This window comes from Aythya ferina, assembly GCF_964211825.1.
Source record: "Aythya ferina genome assembly, chromosome: W".
NCBI lineage: Eukaryota > Metazoa > Chordata > Aves > Anseriformes > Anatidae > Aythya > Aythya ferina.
In genome coordinates, this window is record NC_140313.1 from 9269255 (window position 1) to 9289602 (window position 20348).

Consider the following 20348-nt stretch of genomic DNA (forward strand, 5'->3'; position numbering starts at 1 on the left):
TACATAGGAAGTAGTAGGAGACTTGTACAGTATAAGACTCCTTCCTTAATCTGAATAACTGCAAATCCTACTTGGAAATGTTATTAGAAGGTGACAAATTATTAAAAGTCTGGAAAGCTGTCAATGATAGGTATATGGATCTGCCACTGTGTGCTTTGCTACACTTTCCTTCATATTATTATTCTGATTATATATAAATATATTTAAATGATTGATTTAAATACACTGTGCTCGTTTTGGCTGAGATAGAGTTAATTTTCTTCATAGATGCTCATATGGTTCTATGTTTTGCATTTGTGACTAAAACAGTGTTGATAACACACCAGCAAGTGTTCTAGCCACACCACCCAAGCCACAGAAGGCAAAGGCAGAAAGCGGGAGAATGAAGAAATACCCACTGTAGATCATCTTTGAGACCATCTAAGGAACCTAAAGGTTCTAAGTCCATGGGACCTGATGAGATGTATCTGAGGGTCCTGAGGCAGCCTCACCAGAGCTGAGTACAGAGGGACAATCACTTCCCTAGTCCTGCTGGCCACGTCATTTCTGATACAAATCAGCATGCTGTTGACCTTCTTGGCCACCTGAGCACACTGCTGGCTCATATTCAGCCAGCTATTGACGAATATCCCCAGGTCCCTTTTCACCAGGCAGCTTTCCAGCCACTCTTCCCCCAGCTTGTAGCGTTGCATGGGGTTGTCGTGCCCCCAGTGCAGGACCTGGCACTTAGCCTTGTTGAACCTTATATGGTTGGCCATGTAAGTCCAGCCTATCCAGATCCCTCTGCAGAGCCTTCCTACCCTCGAGCAGATCATCACTACCACCCAACTTGGTGTCATCTGCAAACTTACTGAGGGTGCACTCCATCCCCTCATCCAGATCATTGTTAAAGATACTGAAGAGAACTGGCCCCAGTACTGAGCCCTGGGGGAACATGACTAGTGACTGGCCTCCAATTGGATTTAACTCCATTCACCATGACTCTTTGGGCCTGGCCACCGGCCAGTTTTTAATCCAACAAAGCATACACCCATCCAAGCCTTGAGCAGCCAGCTTCTTCAGGATAATCTTGTGGGAAATGGTGTCATAAGTGTGAAGTCTAGGTAGACCACATCCATGATCTTATATAACAATAACCATTGTTATACTGCCACCAGGCTTGTCTCTGTCAAGCCTGGTTTTGTCCCCTTCCCCCTTCAAATCTAGTTCAAAGCCCTATCAATGAGCCATGCTAACTCCTGATCAAAGATCTTTTCTCCCCTTAGAGACAGGTGAACACTGTCCATTGCCAGAAAGCCAGGCATCTTGTAAAATTACTCTTGATCAAAGAACCCAAATTTCTGCCGGTGACACCAGGCTCGAAGCCATTTATTGATTTGCTGACTCTTCCTGTTCCTTGCCTCATCATTCCCTCTAACTGCAGGGATACAGGAAAACACCACCTGTGCTCTTGATCCCTTAAGTATTTTTCCCAAGGCCCTGAAGTCTCTTTTGATTGCCCTCAGACTTCATCTTCACCACTGTCTACATGAAAAATCAATAATGGGTAATAATCTGAGGGCTGAACCAGGGCAGAAAACTTTCTTTTCACATTCCTAACCCATGCCCCACGGAAGCAGCAGACCTCCCTATGAAGTGGGTCCAGTCTACATACTGAGCCTTCTCTTCCCTTCAGAAGGGAGTCTTCCACAACAATGACCCATCTTTTTTATTTGGTAGAAGCATTAAAATGCAGGGTGCGGGTCAACATGACCTCAGTGTCACCTCCAAGCCAGATGTATCATGTTCCTCAATACTGTTCAGACAGACTTGCAAAGCTTCATACCTATTGTGCATAGGCACCTGGGAAGGTGGGGGAGTCCTTGTGTGGGCATGGGGGGGACTAATGGCAACATAAGGGACTTGTTGCCATTGCCCCTTATGCTCTAAGCCAGTGCATTGGTGTTACTTGGGTGTGCAGCCAATCTCCACCACAACCGCTCTCTCCTCAAAGGGGAAGGGGGAGAAAATACGATGCAGAGGGCAGAAAAAAATAGGAAAAGGGCTCAAGGGTTGAGATAAGGACGTGGAGATCACTCAGTTATCATGATGGGCAAAACAGACTCAAGAGTAGGGAGATTGTACGATTTATAGCCTATTACTAACAGGCTAGAGAAGTAAGAAACAAAGGAAAGAAACCAAAAACACCTTCCCCTCCCCCCCCCCCATCTACCCTCTTCCACCTCCTCCCACACACACCTCCCCCCTGAGTGGGGCAGGGGAACAGGGAAATGGGGGTTGAGGTCAATCTCTAGCACTTTGTCTCCGTCGCTCCTTCTCGGTCACTCTCTTCCCCTGCTCCAACATGGGGTCCCTCCTATGGGATGCAGTCCTTCCTGAACTGATCCTGCGTGGGCTTCCCACACGCAGCAGCTCTTCAAGAACTGCTCCAAATATGGGTCTGTACCATGGGGCCCATCCATCAGGAATAAACTGCTCCAACCTGGGTCCCCCATGGGCAGCAACTCCTGCCAGGTCACCTGCTCCTGTATGGGCTCCTCTCCACAGGCTACAGGTCCGGTCCAGAATCTGCTCCAGTGGGGTTTTTCCACAGGCTGCAGCCTCCATCAGGGCAGATCCACCTGCTCCACTGTGGTCTCCTTCATGGGCTGCAGCATGGAACCCTGCTCCACTGTGGTATACCATGGGCTGCAGGGGTACAACCTGCTTCACCATGGTCCTTACCACAGGGGAACTTCAGTTCCAGTGCCTAGAGCAACTCTCCCCCTCCTTCTTCACTGACCTTGGTATTTGCAAGGCTGTTTCTCCCACCTCTCTCTCCCAGCTGCTCTTCCCCAGCAGGTTTTTTTTTTCCTGTCTTAAACATGCTCTCACAGAGGTGCAAACAACATCAATCATTGGCTTGGCTCTAGCCAAAAGCAGGGCCCTTATCTAACATAGGGCAGCTTCTGGATTCTTCTTGTAGAATCCATCCTTATGGCCCCCTGGTTCCAAAACCTTACCACATAAAACCCGCTACAGTCAGTGCTTTCAGCCAGACAAAAAGAAGTTAGAGAAACCCCTCTATTGAGCTTCCCTTCTACTTGCTGGGTCTGTCTCAGAAAAAGGAGAACAGCTCCAGTACTCTAACTTCCACCTCAAGCTTTCTTGTCCTCCTTAGCCTATTTACCTCTTCCTGGAGCTCTGTCACTAGGTGGAGGAGTGCCTACATCTGTGCACATCTCCCACAGGTGTGCTTATTCCTGCTGTCCTGAACTGGTGTAAGAGTAGGACACACCCTGTGGCCTGACATTTAGGTGGCAGTGTATGCCACCTAGAGCTCTAGGAAGCTGTATTGCATGGTGTGTGCGCGCGTGTGTGCATGCGCTAAGCTCTGAGAGGCTGTGGCCTCTCAGGTGGTAGGTAATACCAACCTAACTGAGTTGGCCAAGTTTCTGGGTCCTTAATGTCTGCAGGGTTGTTTCTCACTCCTCACTTTCCCAGCTGCTGTTGTGCAGCAGTTTTTTCCTTTCTCAAATATGCTCTCACAGAGGTGCAAACAACATCACTTGTTGGCTCAGCTCTATCCAGCAGCGGGTCCCTTTTGGAGCTGGCTGGAACTGGCACTTATCTAACGTGGGGCAGCTTCTGGACTCTTCTCACAGAAGCCACCCCTGCAGCCCCCAGCTACCAAAACGTTGCCATGTAAATCCAATATGCTTCTCTAAGGGCAGAATATGTGTCCTGTTTTGGGCTAGGGTAGAGTTAATTTTCATCCTGGTATGGTGCTGTGGTTGGGATTTAAGATGAGAAGAATGTTGATAATACACTGATGTTTTAATTGTTGCAGAGCAGTGCTTATGCTAAGCCAAGGACTTTTCAACCTCTCATATCACCCTGCCAGTGAGGATGCTGGAGGTGTGCAAGAAGCTTGGAGGGGACAGACCCAGGACAGCTGACCTAAACTGGCCAAGGGGGTATTCCATGCCATCTGATGTCATGCTGAAAAAATAATATGGGGTGGAGGGCCAGGGTGGGGAAGACCACTGCTCAGGGACAGGCTGGGCATCAGTCAGCAGATGGTGAACAATTGCATTGTGCAACACTTGTCTTGTACATATTATTATTACTATTATCATTATTATTATTTCTCTTTCTTTTCTTTCCTGTTAAAATGCCTTTATCTCAACCCACAAGCTTTTACTTTTTTTGTTTTGTTTTATTTCTCTCCCCCATCCCACTTTGCCGGGGGGGAAGTGTGAGCGAATGGCTGTGTGGTGCTTAGCTCACTGCTGGGTTAAATCAGAACACTCCTTAGTCCTTTTGATGACCAAGGTGGGGCCCGAAGGTTTGGGATAGTAACAGATCTGACCAGGGTGTGTTAAAACAAAATTGTTGCTAATCACAATGTTGAGTTTTTTTGATCCCAGGTCTGCTATGCCTGTTTTCTGATTTTAGTTACATAGCACATGACTAACTGTACGTGTTCCCTGTCGTGCTGCTTATCCTTGCTGGGGGCTGGTTTAAGGATATTTTGCTGTACCATGTCACACTGGCTTATATGATAAAATTACTGGTCATGAGACTAATTTGGTATTTGAACTCAGTATTGCCATCACTTCTATACTTCAGAAACCATATCTCAGAAACTATTAATAATTACACCTTTTACCTTTTCTCCTCAGGGAGCCAATCTATGGAGGGGACGGGGGAAATACTTTTCCTCACTTGTTCATCCTATCTTTCTCCTTCACCTCTCCCTTCTCCTCCTGGCTAATTACAATAGCTCTTCAAAACTTTGAATATCCTTAGGATGTTCAAACCAGCATGTTCTTATTGTTATGTCTCCTGAAGCAGAGGAACTCCTACTCAGACAGGGGAGGAAGAACAAGATGAGGCAGACTACTCTGAAGTGCTGGGCCAGAGGAACAGGAAGACAAAGAGTAAGATATAATAAAAGCATCAATAAGACCCAAGGCCTATCCTAGTATGAGCTGTGAGATATGCAAAAAGATTTCAGTTGTCGGCCAGGTGAGCACGATGTCACCTGGCTGCTCTGGTGCTGGGACAGTGGTGTCAATAGCCTGGAATTAGAGGGCAGGGAAACCAGGCAGCTGGAATCCCTCACTAGGGAAGGGGCATTGACAAAGCAATTGGAAAAGGAGAACAAATCTTCACCCTCTGGAGGTGTCTCCTGTCAAGTGCGAAGGAAAGGTATACCTTCAAGGAAGACCTTGTATGTCAACCAGGCAAGTGGACCACCATGGAGAAGGGAATTCAGTACCTGAGGGAATTAGCCATGCTGGAGGTAATTTATGATGACGTAGACAACAAAAAAATATCTAGCTGAAGTCAAGTGTACACCACCCATGTGGTGCAAGTTTGTACGGAGTGCGACATCATCATATGCCAGCTCATTGGCAATAAAGACCTGGAAAAACTGAAAGGAACCCACCATAGATGAATTGAGTAGATGACTCTGGTAAACGAACAAAGTCTCTTTTCTTCCCTACAGACCTGTGTCTTGGCTGTGGAGAAGCTTTCTTAAGAGGTCCATCAACTCAAAGAGAATACTCTGGAGAAACTTTCCCAAGAGGCCCACCAACTTAAATATCTTCCTCCCCACCTGTATAAACCAGTATCTCAGCTAACAGGAGCAAGAGTCCCTCTGTTCAAGAAAGAAGATATAGTGGGTATACACCCCGTGCCACCCTGTGGTTTTACCTACGTGACCATAGAGAGGACATGAGAAAATGGGATGGAAAAATCTACCGTGACCCAGGAGGCACGGGTACATGATTTGCAAAAGAAAACAATAGGGAAAAAGGGATTATCTGAAAAGTTTGCTGCTCCAACTTCCAGGAGGCAGTCCTTCAAATACAGAAACGAAGATACTGACCAGGATTAGAGGGGCCCTGCCTCCAGCCAGAGGGAGGAAAAGGACAATCTGGTTTATTGGACTGTATGGATCTGTTGGCCTGACACGTCAGGCCCAAAGAAGTATAAGGCTTTAGTAGACACCGGTGCACGGTGTACTGTAATGCCATCAATCAATAAAGGGCCAGAACACATTATTATTTCTGGAGTGACAGGGGAATCCCAGCAGTTAACTGTACTGGAGACTGAAGTGAGCCTAACTGGGAATGAGTGGCAAAAGCACCCTATTGTAACTGACCTGGATGCTCCAGGTCTTGCATGTGGGCAAGAACAACTCCAGACAGCAGTGTAAGTTGGGGACTGCCCTGCTGGAGAGCAGCATAGGGGAAATGGATCTGGGGGTCTTGGTGGACAGCGGGATGATCATGAGCCAGCACTGTGCCCTTGTGGCCAAGAAAGCCAATGGCATCCTGGGGTGTATTAGAAGGGGTGTGGTTACGAGGTCGAGAGAGGTTCTTCTCCCCCTTTACTCTGCCCTGGTGAGACCGCATCTGTTCTGGACACCTCAGTTCAAGGACAGGGAACTGCTTGAGAGAGTCCAGCGTAGAGCCAGAAAGTAATCATCTTTGTGGAGCAGGAAGTGGAGCATCTCCCTTACGAGGAAAGGCTGAGGAAGCTGGCTCTCTTTAGCTTGGAGGAGACTGAGGGGAGACCTTATTAATGTTTATAAATATGTAAAGGGTGAGTGTCAGGAGGAGGGAGCCAGGCTCTTCTTAGTGACATCTAATGACAGGACAAGGGGCAATGGGTGCAAGCTGGAACACAGGAGGTTCCGCTTAAATATGAGACGAAACTGTTTTATGGTGAGGGTGACAGAACACTGGAACAGGCTGCCCAGGGAGGTTGTGGAGTCTCCTTCTCTGGAGACCTTCAAAACCCACCTGGACTCTCAATGAGTTCTTCTCCATGCCTGTACTCATGTCTGGGATTGCCCCGGCCCAGGTGCAGCACCCTGCACTTGGACTTGTTGAACCTCATTAGGTTCATGTGGGCCCACTTCTCCATCCTGTCCAGGTCCCTTTGGATGGCATCCCTTACTTCTGTTGTATCAACCGCACCACTTAGCTTAGTGTCATCTGTAAAACTTACTGAAGGTGCAATCAATCCCATTGTCTATGTCGTTGATGAGGATATTGAAAAGCACGAGTCCCAAGACAGACCCCCGTGGGACACTGCTCATCAATGGTCTCCACCTAGACATTAGAACCACTGACAACTAAATGGTTGTCTACCTTGCCAGTCTCTCGGAGGACCCCTCTGTTGTGGGATTGCTGAGGGTTGAAGAACAGCAAGTGCCAATCGCTACCAAAATGGTGCACTGGCAACAATATCACACCAATCGAGACTCCCTGATTCCCATCCATAAGCTAATTCGTCAATTGGAGAGCCAAGGAGTGATCAGCAAGACTCACTCACCCTTTAATAGTCCCATATGGCCAGTGCAAAAGTCTCATGGTGAGTGGAGACTAACAGTGGACTATTGTGGCCTGAACGAAGTCACACCACTGCTGAATGCTGCAGTGCCAGACATACTAGAACTCCAATACATACTGAAATCAAAGGCAGCCAAGTGATATGCCACAATGGATATTGCTAATGCATTTTTCTCCATCCCTTTAGCAGCAGAGTGCAGGCCACAGTTTACTTGCACTTTTCAGGGGCATTCAGTATACCTTCTGAATGCTGGTTTTGCCATTAAAAAAAAATAATAAAATTCAAAGGTCCTGCACAAGAGATCCATATTTTAAGAATAAAATGGCTAGATGGATGTCATCAGATTCCAATGGATGTGATCAAAATAACAGCTGTGTCTCCACCAACTAGCAAAAAAGAAACACAAACTTTCCTAGGTGTCGTGAATTTTTGGAGAATGCACATTACAAATTACAGTCTGACTGTAAACCCGCTCTATGAAGTGATCTATAATAACAATTTCAAATGGGGCCCCAAGCAACGACAACACCTTTGAACAAATTAAATCGGGGATAATATATGCAGTAGCCCTTGGACCTGTCCAAGCAGGACAAGATGTAAAGTACTCTATACCGCAGCCGGGAAGAAAGGCCCCACCTGGAGCCTCTGGCAAAAAGAGCCTGGGGAAGTCAAGGTTGACCGCTAGGGTTTTAGAGTCAAAGATACACAGGATCCAAGGCCTGCTACACTCCAACTGAAAAATTAATATTGGCAGCATATGAAGGTGTTCAATGTGCTTCAAAAGTGGTCGGTACTGAAGCACAGATCTTCTTGGCACCCCGAATGCTGGTGCTGGGCTGGATGTTCAAAGGAAGGGTCCCCTCTACACATCATGCAACTGATGCTACATGGAGCAAGTGGGTTGCACTGATTACTCAGCGGGCTCAAATAGGAAACTCTAGTCGCCCAGGAATCCTGGAAGTGATTGTGGACTGGCCAGAAGGCAAATATTTGGGGATACCACCAGAGGAGGAGGTGGCTCGTGCTGAAGATGCCACACTGTATAACAAGCTACCAGAAAATGAGAAGCAATATGCCCTGTTCACTGATGGGTCCTATCATATTGTGGGAAAACATCGGAGGTGGAAGGCCTATGGAGTCCTACACAACAAGTTGCAGAAGCTGCTGAGGGAGAAGGTGAATTGAGTCAGTTTGCAGAAGTGAAAGCCATTCAGCTGGCTTTAGATATTGCTGAACGAGAAAAGTGGCCAGTTCTTTATCTCTATACTGAGTCATGGATGGTAGCAAATGCCCTGTGGGGATGGTTGCAGCAATGGAAGCAAAACAACTGGCAACGCAGAGGCAAACCCACCATGGCTGCTGCATTGTGGTAAGATATTGCCGCCTGGGTAGATAATCTGGTTGTAAAGGTACTCTATGTGGATGCTCACGTGCCCAAGAATTGGGCCACTGAAGAACATCAAAACAACCAGCAGGTGGGTCAGGCTGCTAAGATTGAGGTGGCTCAGGTGGACCTGGACTGGCAACGTAAGGGTGAATTATTTATAGCTCGAAGACAGCACATGCCATCAAGGTGCAACATACAGATGGGCTTGTGATCGAGGGGTGGGCCTGACCATGGACACTATTGCACAGGTTATTCATGACTGTGAAACGTGCTGCAGTCAAGCAAGCCAAACGGTCAAAGCCTCTTTGGTATGGAGGACGATGGCTGAAATATCAATATGGAGAGGCCTGGCAGATTGATTACATCACATCCCCTCAAACCTACAACAGCAAGCACCACGTACTTACAATGGTGGAAGCAACCACCGGATGGCTGGAAACATATCCTGTGCCCCATGCCACTGCCCAGAACACTATCCTGGGTCTCGAAAAGCAAATCCTATGGCAGCATGGCACCCCAGAAAGAACTGAAAGGCAATGGGATTCATTTCCGAAACAACCTTATAGACACTTGGGCCAAAGAGCATGGTATTGAGTGGGTGTATCACATCCCCTATCATGCACCAGCGTCTGGTAAAGTTGAATGATGCAATGGACTGTTAAGGACTACACTGAGGGCGCTGGGACATTCAAACATTGGGATACACATTTGTCAAAGGCCAGCTGGTTAGTCAATACTAGAGGATCTGCCAACCGAGCTGGACCTGCCCAATCAAACCTGTTATGTACTGTAGTGTACTGGGTCTAAATAAGATCCTTTCAAACATATACTGCAGATCAATTCTAATAATTAAATTTCATATATGTAAACACAAAAGACTTCTGTACTGGGTCTGGCTGGGATGTTAACTTTCCCTGCGGCAGCCCATAGAGTGCTGTGCTCTGCACTTGTAGCTATAATAGCATTGGTATCGCACCAGTGTTTTGTCTACTGCTGAGCAAGACTGGCACAGCATCAGGATTCCCTGCAATCTCCCCAAGAGTCAGCAGGTTGGGAGTGGGTAAGAGGTGGGGAGGAGACACCACCAGGGCAGCTGACCTAAACCAACCAATTATATGAGAAACAGCACCAGGCTCCTTAACCTTGCTTTTTGTTCACCCCCCCCCCCCCCCAGTGCTAGTTCTCTTTACCAAAATAAAATCAGCCCCTGACTACTCACATTCCAGGATTGTTTCAAGAGAGTACTCCAGCTTTTCATATCTCATCAGAAAGGAACCTTTGCTCTCTTACATGGAGTTTTCATTCCCATTTCCAGCGCCAGGTGATGTTTTCTTTCATGCTATATCAGCTCATTCCTCTGTCAATTTAACAGTGCTGAGCAATTATGACTTCAGTTTGTCCTTCAATAATCTTAAACATCTTCCCCCCATAAGCAAATTTGAAACAGACAAATAACTCAGATTTTCTTTTAGAAAAGTCCATTTTACACTGTCTGCCAAATTACATACATGTACTAGTCAAACATTCTTTATATCTTTTAGTGATATCTCAGTCCAGTATTGTTGGCACTTGCATTATCACAGAAGCAGTTAACTTTTTTTTTTTTTTTTTTTTGCTACAGAAAAGGGTTAAAAAAACTCAAGGTAGTTATAAAGTGGCAGGTAGTTGAAAAAAATATTTTAAAAATGTTGAAGTTACTTTCTTCCCTAAAATGTTATCGCACATTTAAATTAAAAGTTCCACAAGCTATTTTTGAAGATTGTCATATTTCATTCTTTCCTATGGTCTTATTTTCATGTGCAGATTGACTGCAAGAGAATTTACAATACAGAGCAAGTTTTTACACTGTTTTGAGTAGCTTTATTTTCAATCCTTTGTTTTTAGTGTTTTAAATTTTCAAAGGTCAAGGCAATATTGAAGCATTCCAGACTGACAGAGAAAATAGAGGAAAGGAAAGGAGAAAAAAGAATCAAGGGAAACCAAGAAAATTCTCGTTGTATGGAGAAAAAAAAAAAAGTCATTACAAAGCCTTACTGCAAAAGATTTCAATCCAGAGTTTCAATGAAACCAGCTTTAAAAATATATAAAAAAGAGCATAGGGTCATCAAAGGAAACATACAAAAAATATATAAAATGTTTCTTAAAAATATTGCATCCCAGAAAACACACGATTTTATTATATTGTTTTTTGAATTCAGTAAAAACAAAATTGTCAAGAGCTTAAATGACACAAGAATCTTCTTATTTGCTTATGACATGTGCCTTATAAGAAGCAAGTTTAGCTTTCAGAGCCTTTTACAGTGAATTATTTGTTACCAAATGATATATGAACATACTATGTTATGGTTTAGATAGAAATTGAGGTGTTTGGTGTTTTTTTTTTTTTTTTTTTTTTAATGTCATCATGATTCCTACTCTTAATAAAAACTGTAACAGAAAAGAAAACCATTTCATTCCAAACTATTCACATATTTTCAGTTTCTGAAAAAGTGGATTGATAATTTATACTACCTTTGCATCTACACCCAACTCAAAACAAATATTAGAATACACTGCAGAAAAGTGTTGTTATATCAGAACACTGGTTAAAATACTTAGATGGGGCATAAATCATGTTTATACACAACTACAAGTTGCCCGTGTAATCCAAGAGTTTACTTAGTGAACCCTGCACGTCTAAAAGCTATGCCTGTTTAGTACGCAGGAGATTCCTGTTTTAAACAATCCTTGAAGGTGCCTTGAATAATTGGTGCCACCATGTTTCTCCAATGTGAAGCAACTATTTGAGCAGAACCAGCAGTAAAGAATAAACTACTGGACTACCTCAAACATAATTATAATTGAATAAACACATTAATAGAAATGAGCACACAAAAATTTAATTTTCATTTTGTTCTAAACCTCTTCACAAATGTAAAATAACATAGTGTGGCCATACAAATGGTACAGTTAGAAAAAAACAAGTTTGCAGTCAGAATTTCCAAGGTCAAGATGGTGCTCTTCTACGAAATACCCAATAAAGCCTCTGTAGATATAGATATGGACTAGAAAAGAAAATATGACCAAACAAAATCCAGTGGCAATATTTTTGATAGCTATGTTTTGTTTTGTTTTGTTTGTGTTTTTTTTTTTTTTTTTGATAAATAGTAATACAAATATTAAAATATCCGTGAAGTGGTACAACTGGAACCACAAAGAGCACAATGGGATTCACCAGGGTTACACAACTGCTGTGTTAATACATCTTACTCTGTGGCATGTTCCCATTCTTCTTCCAAATATGGCTGTACTGGAGTCCAGAAGGGAAGCAAATGTACCCAAGACTTTTAATACTCCAGTGACAGACAGTTATTTTTTTGTACATCCTATATAATTGACAGCACTTGGTTCGCTGGTCCAAAAAATAGCTATATAAGGACTGTAGGCAAGATACAAGGAACAAATACACATGCCAAGAGGACTCATTTGTCTGCTTGTACTACCAACAACAAATACAGAAAGCATAGGTTCTCAAATAATTGGTGTATTAGGTTTATGTGGCAAGGTTATGGTAGCAGGGGACTGCAGGGGTGGCCTCTGTGAGAATTCAGAAGCTGCCACCCTGTTAGATAAGAGCCATTTTCAGCCAGCTCCAAAAGGGACTTGCTGCTGGCCAGAGCCAAGCCAATGAGCGATGTTGGTTGTGTCTCTGTGCGAGCATATTTAAGAAAGGGAAAAAACTGCTGCACAACAGCAGCTGGGAGAGTGAGGAGTGAGAAACAGCCCTGCAGACACCAAGGTCATTGAAGAAGGAGGGCGAGGAGGTACTCCAGGCACTGGAGCTGATGTTCCCCTGCAGCCTGTGGAGAGGGCCATGGTGGAGCAGGTTGACCCCTGCAGCCCATGGTGTACCACGGTGGAGCAGATTTTCATGCTACAGCCTGTGAAGGAGACCATGATGGAGCAGGTGGATCTGACCTGAAGGAGGCTGTGGCCTATGGAGAGCCCCCACCAGAGCAGACTCCAGACTGAACCTGCAGCCCCTGGAGAGGAGCCCATGCAGGAGCAGGTGATCTGGCAGGAGCTGCCACCTATGGGGGACCCAGGTTGGAGCAGTGTGCTCCTGATGGATGGACCCCATAGTACGGACCCATATTTGGAGCAGATCTTGAAGAGCTGCTGCCTGTGCGAAGCCCACGTCGGATCAGTTCGGGAAGGACTGTATCCCATGGGAGGGACCCCATGTTGGAGCAGGGGAAGAGAGTGATTGTGAATGAGTGGCAGAGATGAAGTGTTATGGACTGACTGCAACCCCCATTCCCTGTTCCCCTGTGCCACTCAGGGGGGAGGATGTAGAAGAGGGTGGATGGGGGTGAAGGTGTTTTTCATTTGCTTTTAGTTTATCACTGTTCTGGTCTGCTAGTCATAGGCAATTAATTACATTAATCTTCCTGTTCTGAGTCTGTTTTGCCTGTGACAATAATTGTTGAGTGATCTCCTTGTCCTTATATTAACCCTTGACTCCTTTCCATCGTATTTTCTCCCTGAGTGAGAGAGCGGTTGTGCTGGAGTTCAGCTGCATAGCAGCGTATAACCACCACAACTGGTCATAGTTTATTAAAAAAATATATCTAAGAATAGAGGAACATAAAAAGATTGGCACATAATTTACATTTACATTTTGAAAATTTTCAAGAAAAACAGCAAATTTGCCAAACATACATGCAGTCTATTGTTAACACTCTATCTACAAGTTAGCTTACCAGGTTAACTAAAAAATGTTCCAAATTTTAACTCTACCCTGTTGGTTACATGAAGAAAAATGGAAAGTCATCAACCTGAAAAAAAATAATTATCATGAGACATACCCCCTTAATTGTAACAGCTTTTCCACAGTATTACTTGCCCCAGACAAGGCATACATCTCTTGAACTCTCATGTACAATAGGGATTAAGAGCTGAGAAACTGAGAGACAAATGAGAATTAAAGAAGTGTAAGAGGGTATTCAAAGCAACTCCCTGTCTTTGTTACCCTTTTAACACAATATGTAGCTCTGTTTTGTTATACTGAAGAGTGTTCATAAAAGTGACCTGATCATAACATCATTTTCTACTTATCCAATATCACAGGCCCACCATAATATTAAATAATCTATAGAAAACAATCAAAATGTATATATTTTGTGGCCAAAGTTGAGGCATGCAACAGAGGTTTTGTGTTTTGATTCTGGAAAATAATATTGTCAATAGGAAATTAAAACAAACACTGATAATGTCATACTTTGTCCTTTGCCATACTCCTTTGCCATACTCCTTTTCCATAAATAAAACACTGGTCTCATGCCTCACTTTTGTATAATCACTTAAAACTAACTAAAAACAGTTAGGCAACTGTTTTCACTAATTGAAAACAGTTAGGCATGTGATTGGACTTATATAGTGTGAATATGTGATCAACTCTAATATTCAGACTTTGATCAAGGACAAAAAAAATGCAAGAGAACTTTCAAAGAAAGCAGACAATCAAAGTAATTATGTGCATACAGATATCAGGCAAAGCATCGCACTATAAAAACAAAACAATAATTATAATAAAAACAAACACTTGATAAAAACAGTTGTGGATTTTTGTTATTGTTTCTTAAACACAACTCTTTTGCTTAACAATAGCCAATTTTCTAAACCAAAGCTGAACTGTATAATAAGAGCTATTTTAGCTGATGATTTCTTAATTCATGGCAGTAAATCTTATTTCAAGAAAATCTTGTGAGTTAGTAGAAATGAATAATGAAGACATGATACTGAAGAGTTTTTAGTCATTTCATATAACATAAATGGAACATAATTGGATCGGTCAGTTTCCCCCCAAAATGCTTACTGTGCATAGGAAATACTTTCTTAAAGTTTCTGAGGAATTTTAAGAAAATATTTAAATCTAAAATTATTTCAGAGATCAATCTAAATACTTATCTTGCATTAATGAATGAACTAATTAGGAAGCTATTAGTGTTAACAAATATTTTACTCTAACGAAGTATAGCTATATTTGTATATTAAATATTATACGTAATATAAATACCTATATAATTATGTAGTTGCTGCTAATAAAGGAAAAGTCAGAATCATTTTCTGTGTGAAACCTCCTTCATTACCTTAAAATAAACTCCAGACTTCTAACACATACAGAAGTTGCTCTGTGAGCATTTCACATTTTTATTGTCAGAAAGCATGTTTACATGAATGTTTCCTTTCAGACTGTAGTGGGTTTACCTGGCAAGGTTTTGGTAGCAGGGGGCTATAGGGGTGGTTTCTGTAAGAAAGATCTAGAAGCTGCCCCATGTTTGGGAAGGGCCCCATTGTTTTCCAGAGCTGAGCCAATAAGCGATGTTGTTTTGCGCCTCTGTGAGAGCATATTTAAGACGGAAAAAAATGCTGCGCCACACAGCAGCCGGGAGAGTCAAAGGAGTGAGAAAACAGCCTTGCAGGTGCCAAGGTCAGTGTAGAAGGAGGGGGAGAGGTGCTCCAGGCGCCGGAGCAGAAGTCCCCTGCAGCCTGTGGTGAGGACCATGGTGAAGCAGGATGTCCCCCTGCAGCCCATGGAGTACCACGGTGGAGCAGGGTTCCATGCTGCAGCCCATGGAGGAGACCACGGTGGAGCAGGTGGCCCTGCACCGATGGAGGCTGCCGCCTGTGGAAGACCCCTGCCGGAGCAGATTCCGGGCCGGACCTGTAGCCCGTGGAGAGGAGACCACGCAGCAGCAGGTGACCTGGCAGGAGCTGCTGCCCGTGGGGGAGCCAGGTTGGAGCAGTTTTCTCCTGAGGGATGGACCCCGTGGTACGGACCCATATCTGGAGCAGTTCTGGAAGAGCTGCTGCCTGTGGGAAGCCCACGCCGGATCAGTTCATCAAGGACTGCATCCTGTGGGTGGGACCCCACAGCACAGGGGACGAGAGTGACCGAGAAGGAGCGGCAGAGAAGAAGTGCTGTAGACTGACCATAACCCCTATTCCCCGTTCCCCTGCGCCGCTCGGGGGAAGGAGGTGGAAGAGGGTGGATGGGGGGGAAGGTGCTTTTTTTTTTTTTTTTTCCTTTGTTTTCTCACTTCTCTCGCTTGTTAGTAATAGGCAATAAATCTTACTATCTCCTTATGCCGAGTCTGTTTTGCCCGTTACAATAATTATTGCGTGATTTTCTTGTCCTTATCTCAACCCTTGAGCCCTTTTCACATATTTTCACCCCATTCCTCTTTGAGGAGGGGGAGTGAGAGAGCGGCTGTGGTCGAGCTCGGCTGCCCACTCGAGCGGAACCACGACACAGACACACAATATGCTTTCTAAACAAAATAACTATGTGAAAAACAGATCTGAAGTAAAAGAGAAAGAATACTTATAATAAGAAAGAAAAAAAAATGCTAAAAACATCTTCCTATAGTCATGGTCCTTTAACTACTGCATGGAAGATCTCAAAATCTACAAGAATCTGTAAGCAAACATTTCTACCACCCATTCTCCCCACTACCAGAAGCAGTAAAAAGATAAAACATAGACATCACACCCCATACACATGATTTTGTATATGACTTACCACTTCCTGTTAGCAAAAGGCAGTTAATCAACAAAAAGTTATATTTAAAAAAAAATAAGCAAAAATGCACTGCTAACACTGAGTTTTCAAATTTATGTCTACAGTATTCTGTATCTGTCATACATGCTCCATAATCAAAGTCCTACTCCTTTCAGAATTAAATGTTAACACATGCATGAACCTAAATGTGATTAATTCATCGAATTTTTTGTTCTTGCAGCTGTTTCTAAAATGTGAAAATTTAAGTAAGGTTAAATAACTGAAGGCTGAGACAGTCTTCTCTTTTCATATAGGTGAAATTACATATAATTTTACTGGGAATTTGAAGAATATTTGCTTGTTTATTGATATGTTTCTTAAAAATACAGATATTCTTAGCATTTCAAGCAACCTTGCTAACCTACCTATCTCTGATACGTAATCATTTTCCTACACTTAGAAAAAAATCTAAAAGTCAATTCTGTTGGAATAACATATGAAATAGTAATGCAGAACATAATAGAGGAAACAAGTAATTTACAAATTCATTGGAGTAATATTGACAAATGCAAGAAATCTCTGCTCTAAATAAGGGGTAAACAAATGAGTGAAATGGTAGGAGGAGGACAGAATATAAGTTAACACATTTATAAAAAGATTATTTTTTTAAAGTTTGATTCAAATATAATGGAAAACAAAAACAGTAGAGAGTAGGACAATATGGTAAGGTCACAGGTAAATAGATAAGGACTTTATAAGGTTAAATGTATAAAGACTGGAGATAGGCAAGCTGGGCATCAGAGGAGTAAATGACTGACAGAAGGAGACTTAAAATAGAAGAAAACCAGTTGGGGACAGACTGAGATCTATTTAGGATTGTGGAAGTCCTTACCAACATTCTTTATGAAGCACTGAGGAAGAAATTGTTCATGGCTTTATTGGAGCCCCTAAAGATCTTTGATGAACGTCATCATGGGAGGAAATGTAAAGCTATTGGGGAGCCAGGTTTTACCTCACGTCAAACAAGGCTCCTGAAAAAAAAAAGTCATCTTTAATTCCTTTATCTGAATAAAAGTTAATTGATTATGATACTTGAAATCTTACTATGCTGTCTTCCACGTTGGCTGGCTTTTAGGTATTCTATTTCTTGCCCAAAAATTGCATCAGAAGCTTCACATTATTCAAAGCATTTAACAGTCTGCAAAACTTCTATTTACTAGGTAATTTTTATTTATTTTTATGTGTCTGGAGTAAGACATCTGAGAGTACTAGGATGTGCTGAATACTAACTAACATGACTAGTATAAATCCCTTTTTCCTGCAACCTGCTTTTAAGCTCTCTTTAAGTATGAGACACTGAAGAATACTACTGTTTGTGCAGATGGCACAGTTCAGATTTCTCCATCTACTTGAAGAGGCACTTTATTATGTGTGTTCCAAACCAATAAGCTATTTTTTAGAAGCATTTCATTTCAACATCCTCATAATATCCTTCTTTCAAAAAAGACAATAACTACCATACATACTACATCACCTGAGTCAATGGATCTCACACACAATTAGCACACTGCTGCTTGGTATTCAGTCCTTCACATTATTTGCATATCAGGTGAGGTATGAGGGAGGTTCTTTCTCCAACTTATGTTTGCTGAACATCAAATGTCACTGAAGAGATCCAAAACATTTAAAACTCAAAACTGTTCAGTTGAGATTTATGTAATCTGATTCCATACCTGCTCCTAGTATCTTACTTTGGTCTGTTTGTTACAATAGATTCATCTGACTTGGGGGAAAAAAAAAGCTATCAACAAAGTAAACTTGGCCTTGAAGAGAGCATCAGTAAGATTTTGGACTTTAAAAGCATTTTCCCATACTTGCTTATTTTCATTATTAAACATTCCCTATAAGGAATAGGCTTAAATACAGAAACAACTTCATCAGTGGAACTACTCTTTGAAACTTAGAGCAAACTTCTTTGTCTACACTAAGAGTTGATTTTATGTTTTCAGTTTCTCTGTTCTTGTAGCTTACTCACATTGGGTAACTTGTTATGAATATTTAAGAAGACTCACAGGAAATTCTTGGCATCATATTCAATTAAGATTTCCTGCCTGTTAACCATTAATGAATGACAACCTCCAGACAGTCTTTAAGAAGAGGCAACTGTGTTCTGGAAATTACACTGAAAAGAAACAATAAGGGGTAAAACTGGTAGTAGTTCTTTAGTACAGGAGTAATTTATTTAGTAGAACTTTTGTAACAACAGGAGAGAAAAAACAAAACAAAACAAAACACACATCCTTCAGTAATATTAGACATGAAAAAAGATAGAACAGGAGAAATGGGGACTACATTACCTAGAACAATGGCTTCTAAGCCACTATGGACAACACTGGGAATGTCAGAATCACAGAATGGATAAGGATGGAAGGGACCTTTGGAGGTCATCTGGTCCAATCCCCCTGCTCAAGCAGGGTCACCTAGAACCAGTTGCCCAGGACTGTGTCCAGGTGGCTTTTGAATATCTCCAAGAATGGAGATATTACACCAAAGTTAAGTCAAAAGTTAAAAAAATAATTAGTTAATGGTTTTCTTCATTTAGTATTAATTAACTTGGGTGGACTGACAGAAACATAGATACACAGGTCAAAATTCTAAAAAGATGGTTTTAAAAAATGTGTATGCGAATGTTAGTTCTTGCACATGAGTTACTACTGTACACTCACAAAAATTTTGCAGACAGGCAATTTTGAGAAACACAAAGAACACCCTAAGGCTTTTCTATATTTTATAAACTGCTTCTCCAAAATTCAATATGCATATAAAAACTTCACAATTTATATTTAAAAAATAATGAAAACACAGTAACGTTTACTCAAAAGGAAACTAAAAAAACCAATTCATAAGCCACCATTTCCTTAGAGAAGAGATCACCCTCACCTGTTATCTTAAACCTCAATAGAGCTCACATTCTGCAGTTAACAAAAGAAATGTTTTATGTGATACAGTGCCCTACCATCAGTAATCAGACATTACAATTTAAATGCTAACATTTACGTTTCTCAATTGACTTTCACTGTTCTGATAATAAATCTTTCAAAGAACTTAGATTGTCATAATATAGGACAAAGCATTTCAGAGTTCACTGATTTAATTATATTGGTGACTATGAAGCCAACACAATACTGGAAGAACTAACTGCCTTAACTTAAAACTTGCTTCTTCCTATGCTGATATTAAAATAATCCAGCCTAGATGTCATTGTTTTACACTGTACAAAGATCCCAACTGCCTACTTAACTGAACTTTTTGAATTTGATAAAAGGGTCACTTCGCTCCCATTTCTTTAGGCACAGCAATATAAGTAGCAGCTTGAGCTGTAGGTCTCTAAGCTATTGTGCAAAACAAGTACTGTGCTAAGAATATGCTGTTACTCAAAATTTGAGATATTATTTCCAGAGACTGAATTTCTTGATATGAGATTCAATTTCATAGGAAGCGTCCTTCCTGTGTTTTCTAGGCTGCAAGGCTAATGAGTTTGTTTTCAATGCAAAAAAAAAAAAAAAAAAAAAAAAAAAAAGTTTGTATTTTTTAATTCCCCTGAATTAAAAAAATCCCGCTGAGTTTATAAAGGAACTTCATCTAGAACCTGTCAGCTTTGGCACTTTACTCCACACATAGCCCTATTAGAACTGATGGGAATGTTTGTGAAGTAGCTGAGCACAAAGATAGACTTTCTCACTTTCAAGAAAGTTATTTTTATATATAAAAAGTGAACAGCTATAACTAGAAAGGTCTGGTCACATGTATACAGATATGCCGCATCTAACATTCACTTCAACTATATAAAAATATTCTATATAAATTCAACACTCAATTTAAATAATAACTATAGAATATATACACTGTAGCATAATACAAGGATTTATAATGGACTTCCATATAGTACAGCAAAGAGATGGTCAATACCAATACAGAAGAAAAATGTGCGCTTCACAATCAATTAACATTTAAAGTCAGTTTGATAGGAAATTCAGTGCTTTATGTACAGTAAAATATGGAGCTGAA

The 20348-nt window shown here is 42.0% G+C and overlaps 1 protein-coding gene and 1 long non-coding RNA gene across 5 annotated transcripts in view; both read right to left on the reverse strand.

Annotated features, from left to right (window-relative positions):
* LOC311426319 (guanine nucleotide-binding protein G(q) subunit alpha) overlaps positions 1 to 20348 on the reverse strand; it is a 130146-nt gene that overhangs the window by 84756 nt on the left and 25042 nt on the right. The window lies entirely within an intron of this gene.
* On the reverse strand, positions 11823 to 19814 carry LOC311426391. Its single transcript, XR_014686699.1, has 2 exons — positions 18353 to 19814; positions 11823 to 17311 (listed from the first exon to the last, which is right to left on the reverse strand). It is a non-coding gene; the product is annotated as an uncharacterized lncRNA (long non-coding RNA).